This window comes from Dipteris shenzhenensis, unplaced genomic scaffold (genome assembly GCF_047967505.1).
Source record: "Dipteris shenzhenensis isolate YYH24624 ecotype China unplaced genomic scaffold, Dip_SZ_1.0 scaf0114, whole genome shotgun sequence".
Lineage (NCBI taxonomy): Eukaryota > Viridiplantae > Streptophyta > Polypodiopsida > Gleicheniales > Dipteridaceae > Dipteris > Dipteris shenzhenensis.
The window spans coordinates 2,965-13,856 of record NW_028239420.1 but is presented as its reverse complement, the minus strand read 5'-3'; the positions used below and the strand labels follow the sequence as shown (position 1 = coordinate 13,856).

The 10,892-nt window shown below is 49.1% G+C and overlaps 2 non-coding genes and 1 pseudogene across 2 annotated transcripts; all 3 read left to right on the top strand.

Moving 5' to 3' along the window:
- The first annotated feature begins 2,508 nt into the window (after positions 1-2,508).
- TRNAV-UAC (transfer RNA valine (anticodon UAC)) lies at positions 2,509-2,581 on the top strand. Its single transcript has one exon. It is a non-coding gene; the product is annotated as a tRNA-Val (tRNA).
- A 912-nt stretch (positions 2,582-3,493) lies between these two features.
- On the top strand, positions 3,494-3,567 carry TRNAD-GUC (transfer RNA aspartic acid (anticodon GUC)). Its single transcript has one exon. It is a non-coding gene; the product is annotated as a tRNA-Asp (tRNA).
- Positions 3,568-8,490: 4,923 nt separating this feature from the next.
- LOC147879030 (18S ribosomal RNA) lies at positions 8,491-10,271 on the top strand (annotated as a pseudogene).
- The last annotated feature ends 621 nt before the right edge of the window (positions 10,272-10,892 follow it).

Sequence of the window (10,892 nt, the reverse complement as noted above, 5' to 3'; positions counted from 1 at the left end):
AGTGGTCTAATCCACGGCAACCACTAACTCCTCCTGAAGGCTAGAGAGGGGTAGGGAACGAAAAACTACTGACAAGGTTATTCAGATTTCCACCCTCTTGATCAACTACGAAGAAGAAAACATGACAAATAAACGGAGTCTTGCTATCATGCTCACGGTGATAGGTTCCTAGAGTCAACCGGTCTCCGGGGGCTACGGCCAGAGGTAGAGCAACGATCGTTGGGCAGGCTCTATGGCTGGTGTGGATGGCGAAGGGAAAGGGTCCGAACGCCCGTAAGGGTGGTTCGCCTGGCTGCGTCGATCAGAGGTAGTTCCGAATGGGACCATCCAATTCGGCTGGTAAACGCCTAAAAAGACGGGACAGTTGTCGGGAGAGACCTTGCGGGCTTTTTTAACTTGTCAAATCTCTTTCGAGAAACGGCTAGTTCTAACTCCGGACCAGCGGCAGTTGAAGCTTACTCGGGAGCATCATAATATTAATGATCAACTCCCACTTCGCATCGAGCGGATTAGATTCTTGATTTGCTAGATTGGCTAGAAGGTGCTTCTAAGGCCGAAGAGAATAGGGAATAGTTGGGTTTTCGGGTTCTCTATCTGTTTCATAAACAATGGCTAATGAGCCGAGCACCTCGAACCCGCTTGACGAGAGAGATCCTGGAAGATCGAAGATCGACCGACCCCTGATAGATTACGCGCGACATCGAAGGCACTTGGCACGATAGCTTCTTTCTTTGATGAGCTGGCCGAAGGGCAGCAAGGGAGTTAGAAGCTGGTCTGAGGTCGAAGACCGAAGGTCCAATACGAGATGGAGCTGAAAGCAACATCGAATGAAGGCATTGAGATTGGATGCTGCTGGGAGATCTTTGCTCGACCTACCCCCCGCCTAATGATCGAGGGAGCTGAAAGCGACTGAGATCGTAGGGTTTGTTTGCCAAAATAATGGGAATGGTCGATCACTTCGAGGCGAAATAAGAAAAATTGTTTGTTGGCTCTCCGAATAAAACATGATAAGAAAGAATGCCTTTTTGAATGAAATGGGTTGTTTGGCTTTGTCGAATCCAAATGGGGGGACACGAAGCAGAGGCAATCGACGCTGAGCGAATGAATTCAAACCATTTGTTTGCCAATAAAATTCTAATTTCATGAAGAAATTGCTTATTTATTGACCCGAATGGCTGAAAGAAATGACCAAATTGGATGAATAATTCGCCCCAGCAGAAGCTAAAGGGCTATCCGACTTGGCTGGGTCGATCTCTGATACTCCAGCATCTCTGCTCCCTACCGGCACAAGATGAAATATCTCGGGATTAAAGCCGAGAGAGCCAGAGAAAAACGTATAGAATGTGCTCTTCCCCCTGTTGGACTAGGATTATTGCGAAATCGGATTATTGTTATCTGTGCTAGTCAATCATGAAAACAGAGCGATCTGTATTGATCTATAAATTTGCGTATTATAATGGAGCCACGACTGATTTGACCTTTTTCTTCCGCTTCAGGAGAATAGTTCCAATGGTAGAACAATGGTCTCCAAAACCAAAGGTTAAGGGTTCGAATCCCTTTTCTCCTGATTACCTAGCTCGGTACGAAGAGGTTGCGTTTCTTTACCACAGACAAGTATCATACTGGATATGGGGCACATAGCGCTGGGAAGGTCCAGAAAGATATACAAGGACCAGCTATTGCCCGGTTCGACAGGGCCCTAGTAGAGGTAACCAAGGACAAATGGGCCTCAGCCGCCTATTCTTATTTCCCCCAGTCGTACAAGTTCGAGATACTGGCGTAGCAAAAGTGCGTATCATTTGGGTGGCTAAGGGCACCTCTCTAGGCTACCTCCGGCCGGCCATCCGGGCCATAACAACAAATCGGAGGCGGTTCGCCCTTGGGATATCTTTTCCGCTTTTAGCTCCTCCATCTCTTGTGCCGGACGGGAGGGAAGGACGGTCAATTCCGAAAGATTTTCCTTCCTTTGCCTAAGATTTGGCCGTTTCTCCATTTCCGCCATTTCTTGTTTTGGAAATGGGGGTACTTGTTGGTTCCCTAACGGGAACCCCAGCAACTCAGCGCTTTATCTCCGGAGAAGCGCTTTTGCGCGCTTCGCTTCGAGGGTTATCTCTTTCCGGAGCGCGTTTCGCGCCCCGCACGCCATTTCTCTCGGGAATCGGGGAAGGGAATCTCGCGGCCCTCTTCTTCAACCGGAAGCCAGGCCACTTATCCACCACTTCGCTCTAACTAAAAGGCCGAGGGATGGATGCACTTCAATGGCGCAGCGACTCAGGGCACAAAGCGATGAATTACCGGTAGGGATATGTAGTAAGATAAAGCGTCGAGCGATCAATGGAAGAACACCATCGAGAAACGCACCACTCATGGTGTGCTCTTTGATAGTTGATGATCTGGCAATTCCAAGCAAGAGGGCCGGGGGGACGAGAGGACCTTGCCCGAGGGGGGACTCGATACGGGCCGGTAGGCACCGTAGAAGGAAAGGGAGGGCTGTGAGCCCCCTGCAGAGGGTAATTAGCTCAGTTGGTAGAGTGCCTCGTTTACACCGAGAGAGTCAGCGGTTCGAGTCCGTTATTACCCAAGGTTGGTTTTCCAAACCAAACACTGTAATTATGAATTGAATCCGGCGTATGGTTTTCAAATCCACTAATTTGATTGATGGTGGTACAACCACGGGAATCCCGGAAGGGGCAGAAGGAGCGAGCCCGCTTTATCCGCATGACGAAGAAGAAAAAGCTGAATAATACTTGCAAAAAACGTTATCACAGTTGAATGAGACGGAGGAAAGTGGCAGGCAGCCATCCACTTCGTGTCGTGGATGGCTGCCCGCCACTTTCTTCTCACAAAGCTTCACTGCAGCTCCATTGGCTACACGAGCGCAGCAGACGCTTTGTGTAATTCATCCACACCTGCGATTTCTCCTTCGGACTGCATCGCAGGTGTGGAACCACTAAAAGCTTGACAGATGGAGGCAAGGTTCGCAGAGAACGTGAAAAACGAGCAATTCTTTCTTTCTTGGAAACCGAAGAAAAAGAAGGTGCGCTGTCGCATGGCGTTTTCTTGGTTTATGGTACAATTCAAACTACTAGATGGTCATGAAATCTGTGGACCTTTCAATTCAATTGAAAAGCGTTGGGCGAGCGGCAGGGCGTGGCTCCGCTTGCTGCATAGCGAGTAAAGGCCGGGGGGCGGCTGGCTTCGCCTAAAAACCGATCCGAACTTGCAGATTGTGCCATTACTACTACGAGGCCCTCGAAATGCGACAAGACCACGGGTTGACCAACCTTCCTACTGCCACCGCCTTCAGGTGCGAAGCAGGGAGCCCTAGCCCCCGCCCGGCGCTGCGCGGGCCCGCCACGGCGGCCACTCACTTCATTTTCCTCGAAAGCCTCGTTCAGGCGGAAGATATAGTTTCAACCTTCGGATCTCTACTGGCATAGCCGTGCCGAGTGGAAAGATCCCGATGAAGAATCTACGATGATTCATGACGTTTGGGAAAATAGCTTAGTTGGTTAGAGTGCTGGTCTGTCACGCCAGAAGTCGCGGGTTCAAATCCCGTTTTTCCCGGTGAAACTTGAATCAGATTTCCTACAAGCAACGTCTCTGGGAAAAACCCAGTCTTGACTGCTTCTCGAATTTTCTAAAATTTAGTAATGACACGAGTTATTCTCCCTCCGATGGTCCACCCCGCCAAATTCCGTCCGGGAGGGATGGAAGGAGAATGGGAATCGGGATGATGCTCCGGAAGATGGGAATTATCCGTGCAACGATGCTCCGAAGCGTGGTTATTATCCGAAAGAAGGGAGGGAACCTTCGAAATTTACTAATTAGGGAGGAATGACAGGGAAAAGGGCGACTCCGTGGGATGTCTCGATAACAGAACTGACGGGATTGTACGTGGGTATAGTATCGATGAACATATTAAGAATTTCGCTACGACGCAGGGACTTTCCGAACAACTTTGGGATTTGAATGCGAATGATTGGGAGAGTTGGTTAGGCTGTTTCGACAAGTACAACCTGTCATTGGAGGTGTGGCAAAAAATTGCACCGCAAAAAAAAAGGGAGATTCGATATCGAAAATTTGAATGGATTCAGAGGGATCGGGGGAAGCTTTCTCGCTGAGCACGAATATGTCCTTCGTGAGAAACGAAACGATTATTCCATCTATACCGAAACCCCGTTCCTCAACCTAAAGTTGTGTTTTTTTGCGGTTTGGTGATTTTCTCACCAAACCTGAAATGGGAGTTTATAGATCATTTGAGTTTTTACAAATCGGAAGATTAAGAACATGAACTTCTCAAATAGCTACACCTGGTTCTGGGCCGGTTGATGCGAATACTATCGGAGGAGGAGCGGGATGTGCTAGTAACGGAATACCCATCATGGGTAACATAGTCCGAGCAACACTGGAAAATGTGACTAAAGTATAACCAGCCACTTTATTGGCAAATAGACATATTCCTAAGCCCGATGCACGAAAACCGAGAAGAATCGACTCGACTTTTATTCGATAATTCAGACAGGGATTTCACCACCGAAAGTCCTACCACAAGTAGAATGGCTAAGTCCTTAAAAACACCCAGCGGCGAGGTAACCGTGAAAGGAAAAACAGGGCCGAAGGATTATCATCCATCTCAGCAGCCGCGGAGAGCTCCTCCTGATCCGCGGGCAGATTCTGCTACTTCAGTTTCATGGGCAGCGTCATCGTATGCATCCGCATAGGTTTCGTGGACCTGAGCTCCTTTCGCCGCAATTTCCCCCATGGCTTTCTTTTGTTAACCCCCCCTTCCCTTCTGAAGTGTCAGCCAACTCCTATAATCCTCTTTCCTCCCCTTCCAAGAAAACCATGCTTGGTTGGATCAGTGTGGGCTGATGTTTTGTCCCACTGGAAAAGCCGCCGAATTCGTCACCAACTGGAAAGCGGAAGCGACTCACTGTCTCGTCTCATTCTCGGAGGCGGGGATGCTCTCAAATAGCTAACAGTGCTTTCGACTAAAGTTCCATTTCCTGGCACGACGGAGCTTATACTGTTTATTCGTGCAACGGTGCACGACGCTCTACCATCCCATTTAGAAATGATTCCGCAACCATTTGCGTACTTGAACGCAAACTGAATAGTAGTAATTCATGCTATTCCTCGAACTCAGACCACAGAGCTTCCTAAGAACTGGGAAAATGCTATGAATCTGTTTAAATAGCTTCGCCTCTTGCCCTAAAAGTCGCTCCGAAAATGTCACTTAAAGTCTTTTAACTGGGGGAAACAAAACCCACTAGACGAACAGCTACTAATACCTCCTCGTTATATACTGATATTCATTCCGAACTCGAAACACTAGAGATTGAAATAGCAAATAAAATCAATTCGCGCGTAAATCGTACTTATATTCCGTTGCTCTTCCCCGTCCGTTCTTGATATTTATGGCAGTTTAAAGGCTGGCAAAAGAAAAGGGCTAACCGCATTTCTGGACTTGTGCCGAGGGAGAAGGTTCCTGCTGGCCGGTTTCTTTCCTCATCAGGAGATAGGTTACACCTATATGCTTTGCTTCAGTTTCCTGTTCGGTAGAAGTTTCCTGCTTTAGGTGAGTGCAGGGGAGAAGCAAGGGAAAAGCAGAGCGCTTCCATGAAGGGAAAAGCAGATGGAAAAGCTTTAGGTTCCGGGAAAAGCTTTAGGTTCCGGGAAAAGCTTTAGGTTCCGGGAGAAGCTTTAGGTTCCGCTTCTGGCAAAGGTTTAGAAAAATGGGTTCAAGAAGGTTAGGTTCTTCAACGGCGCCACTCGAGATGGAGGCTTAATTACTCCTCCATCGGGAACCCAGGGGAACCGCTTTGCCTAGCTGATCCTTCTAATACTCAATTCCGGCAACATGAATCCTCCATCGGCAGGGGAACCGCTTCCTGTTTCTTCCTGCCTGCAAAGCCTAGCTTCATCATCTTATTCGTGATCGCTTCCCCGGAATGCTGCCAGCAATAATCGAAAGAGGATTGGGATCGAGGGGAAGAAAAAGAAGCGGAAAGCTGTTGTTCATTCCCATGGAACAGATTCGAAGTCTGTCGGGGAAGAGCCACTTTCCCAACCCAAAAAAAAGTGTTGTTGCCCTCAAGTTTTCCTGCTAGCCCTTGCCGTTGCTAAAAGTGCCATAACATTTTTATTGACCCAATTTCCCCTCTCTCCTCTCATGAAGGCTAGCGTTTTCGCGCGCGGGAACCCGACAACAAGAACGCGGGGTCTACAGGTCAAACGCCTCCAACGAGTGCTACTTTCCCTGCTCGTACGCTGGCCTTCTTGCCTTCAAATGATTGGGTTCCCCGATTGGTTATGACGCGAACCCGCTAGATCAGCCAAAACCATCTGCTCATCCCACTGAAAGCCACTCCACAAGAACGAGAGTGCTCAACGATGGGCAAGCTCCTTCCACTGAATCCGCTGATGCGTGGCTAATCGAGGCTACGAGGCACAGAGCCAAAATCCGGGGTCCCTTCTGGGCTGGGAAACCTGGATAAGTTCATAAGTTCTAGGCCCCTAGAAAAAAACTCTGTTCTGCCCGCCCATCGTCCGAATCATTCGTCCGGAACCGAGCTGCCAAGGCTGGAAGCGAGCATTTGATCCGGTTCACGCGTGAAGGAGAGGTGTAACCACACAGACATTCCGTGGGATGGTAAGGTGGAACCCCCCCATTCCCCTAATAAAATGAATGAATTCTGCAATACGGGGAAGAACGGTACGAAACGATTCCAATGGTTCCCCGGGGTAGGTAGGGATTCAGGTAGGTATGACATAATTTTTTGGAACGGAAATCGAATTATTGGGGGGAAAAAATAGTACTACCAGTTGGATGCAATACATGTGTATTATTTCATTCAATACTGAATCACCCACGGAAATGGCACCTGAATCAATTACCATTTTAACCAATCGAATTGATCGATACGAGTCGATCTTCTATTCCGCTGGATAACCGAAGCAATGGATAACCCAATAGCAGCTTCGGCAGCTGCGACGGCTATTACGAATATGGAAAAGATTTCTCCCTTCATTTGTTGATCGTCAAGAAAATTGGGGAATGCTACGAGATTTCTATTGACGGCATTCGGAATCAGCTCGAGACACATCAGTGCCCTAACCATGTTTCGACTCGTGATTGATCCGGAAGAGCCACCCGAAAAGCAAGCGATTTTCCCGCCATTTCCCGAGCCATTTCTTTTCCGAATTCCAAATCCTGCCATTTTCCCACCTTATAGAATGCATGCATGCCATTTTTCCACCCGAAAAGCAAGCAAGCTCCGATTCGATCCAAAATTCATCGTCGAATATTCCGTATCAGTCACCGACGTTATCGTATAATAATAAGAAATGATTGTTGCTTTCGCTTCCATTACGGGTAGAATTCTTTCATTCTCTCGAAGATCAACGTAAAGTAAGATTAATCGTCTCGCTTGGCATGAATCATTAGGGTTTTCTGGTTCTGCGTTCTCGGTTCCTCGAAGAGATTCCAGGAGATTTCGACCGGAAGGAAGATAAAGGTCTGCCGAAATCACAGCGGGAAGGCCTCAGGCTGCCCGACTCACCACCCTTTCTAGTTAGTTCGAATCCGACTTCCGTTCATTATGACTGCAAGGCTTGTTGTGACGACTTCCAATTCCAACCGTGGGTTTTCGAGCATACGCTGAAAGTGGTGGTGCCTCCCCGAAAATCCCGCTCAAATCCCCGCATCCCGCCGGCAACACAACGGCCCGTAAGTGATCGCCTAGATCTACCCTCGAGGAGGACGAGGGTTCATCAGCGGAGCGGTTCCCCGATGGACTACTGATCGCATCCTCTTCGGGAGGCCCTGCCCCGTGTCTCCTCCTCCATGAAGGGATACATCCATATTGGTTCTGGATTAGCTCAGTCGGTAGAGCAGTGGACTGTTAATCCATGGGCCGCAAGTTCGAGTCTTGCATCCGGAGTTGGGAGCCAAAGGCAAAAGAAACCGAAAAATTTCATAGAAATACTTTCTTTTGTTCACTGAATACGGTCCACCGGGATAACGTGAAGGGAAGCCTGCTAAGCGCCTGAAAGCTCACTATAAGCAATGCCTCAGGCTTATGGAATTCGAACAAGAACTTCAAAATGAAACCTTGAGACGAGTCGTCGGGCATATACAGAAGTTCATAACATGGAGTGTGGTTTGGGCGATGCAAAGCAAGTATGGCTTTGTATCATGGAGCAGTTTCTATCGAACCTCCGAACCCCAAATCACATCATCATTGAATAGGGTTCGGCTCAGAGAGAGTTGAACTGGATCAATGAAAGAATAAATACTCGAAGAAAGGTCTTCACGCCCTTCCCTTCCCTTCCCTTCCCTTCCCTTCCCTTCCCTTCCCTTCCCTTCCCTTCCCGCGTGGAGGAGGAACCGTCCAGTATCCCCTCCGTCTTCAAGTATTTCCTTGAATCTGCAAAAACTATCCGGAAACTCAGAAAATATCTCGTTTCCGCGTTTTTAACCAAAAAACCGAGTTTGATCCTGGCTCAGAATGAACGCTAGCGATATGCTTAACACATGCAAGTCGAACGTTGTTTTCGTCCCTTCATGGAACAGTTGAAAACAAAGTGGCGAACGGGTGCGTAACGCGTGGGAATCTGCCAAACAGTTTGGGCCAAATCCCGAATAAACGAAAGCGAAAAAGCTTCGATAAAGCGTTAAAGCGCTGTTTGATGAGCCTGCGTAGTATTAGGTAGTTGGTTGGGTAAAGGCTGACCAAGCCGCAGATGCTTAGCTGATCTTTTCGGACGATCAGCCACACTGGGACTGAGACACGGCCCAGACTCCGTGGGGAGGCAGCAGTGGGGAATATTGGACAATGGGCGAAAGCCTGATCCAGCAATATCGCGTGAGTGAGTGAAAAACGTCGCGTTAGCGAGGAAGGGCAATGCCGCTTGTAAAGCTCTTTCGTCGGGTGCGCGATTGTGACAAGACTCGAGGAAGAAGCCCCGGCTAACTCCGTGCCAGCAGCCGCGGTAAGACGGGGGGGGCAAGTGTTATTCGGAATGACTGGGCGTAAAGGGCACGTAGGCAGTGAATCAGGTTGAGAGTCAAAGGCGCCAGCTCAACTGGCGGAATGCTTTCAAAACCAATTCACTCGAGTGAGATAGAGGGGAGTGGAATTTCGTGTGTAGGGATAAAATCCGGAGATATACGAAGGAACGCCGAAATAGCGAAGGCAGCTTTCTGGGTCTCTACTGACGCTGGGGTGCGAAAGCTTGGGGAGCAAACAGGATTAGATACCCTGGTAGTCCATGCCGTAAACGATGAGTGTTCGTCCTTGGTCTGCGGATCGGGGGCTCAGCTAACGCGTTAAACACTCCGCCTGGGGAGTACGGTCGCAAGACTGAAACTCAAAGGAATTGACGGGGGCCTGCACAAGCGGTGGAGCATGTGGTTTAATTCGATACAACGCGCAAAACCTTACCAGCCCTTGACATATGAACACTTGACGTATGAACACTTGACATATGAACAAGTGTGCTTGTCCTTAACGGGATGAAACGAAAATTCATACAGGTGCTGCATGGCTGTCGTCAGCTCGTGTCGTGAGACGTTTTTGGTTAACTCCTATAACGAGCGAAACCCTCGTTTTGTGTTGCTAAGACATGCTGCTCTCAAAGGATCAATGTCATCATTCACCCCCTAAAGCAGGAACATAGAACATGGGCTTCCGGCGAACGGTTCCGACGAGCGAGCCACCCGGTAATGGATGGTAAGTGAGCCGGTACCTGGGCCCATGAATCTGTGTTCAGTCTTAGGCCGGGATTGATGACACTCCCTCTGTGCCGATGTTGCACTCACAAAAGACTGCCCGTAGTTCTACTATGGAGGAAGGTGGGGATGACGTCAAGTCCGCATGGCCCTTATGGGCTGGGCTACACACGTGCTACAATGGCAATTACAATAGGAAGCAAGGCCGTAAGGCGGAGCGAATCCAGAAAGATTGCCTCAGTTCGGATTGTTCTCTGCAACTCGAGAACATAAAGTTGGAATCGCTAGTAATCGCGGATCAGCATGCCGCGGTGAATATGTACCCGGGCCCCGTACACACCGCCCGTCACACCCTGGGAATTGGTTTCGCCCGAAGCATCGACCAGGGATCACCCATTACTAAAGTGTTCCACGCCTAGTTGAGTGTGGCCCACTTTGGTATTGGTGGTCTTCTTGGCGCATACCACGGTTGGGTCAGTGACTGGGGTGAAGTCGTAACATGGTAGTCGTAGGGGAACCTGTGGCTGGAGGGAATCCTAAAGGAAGGCGCCAGCGTCCCTCCATTAACTGTACTAACGTCGGTAAAGTCAATTCGTTGGGTAAATGGCCGGGCGCTATGCGCGAGGAGAAAGCGCTATGCGCGGGGAAAGTTAGGCAGATTCGGGCTAACAAGAAATGCACTTTCCCAGGACGGCAGATTACTTTGGCCGGGCAGAAGTGGGCACTTTCCTTTAGGGAGCCACGTGCAAATCCACTGAGAATGGAAATTTCGTATATAGAATCCGCAATTGGACCATGGAGTGCAAATCCACTGAGAATTGTCCAAGGAATGGAAATTCAATCTTGCTTTCTTTGGCGTACCCACCGCGGAAAGGCATCGATTCCGGGAAGGAATTTCGGAATTGCGTATTCTAGTGGATGCGGCAAAGGCTCGCCGCACCCACCAAGAAGTTGGGCTCGCACTATCGTATCTGTTGGGGGAGCGTTGGCTCGCACTCCCCGGCAAGTTGAACGGTTGAATCATGTTGGCACACCATCGACTTTCCCTCGGCACCATTCCACGGGTTCGATTCCGGGATAGCCTTAAACTGCCATGAATATCCCCAGCTTTAATAACCAACACCACAAGACATGCCTGGAAACGGAAGAATGATTA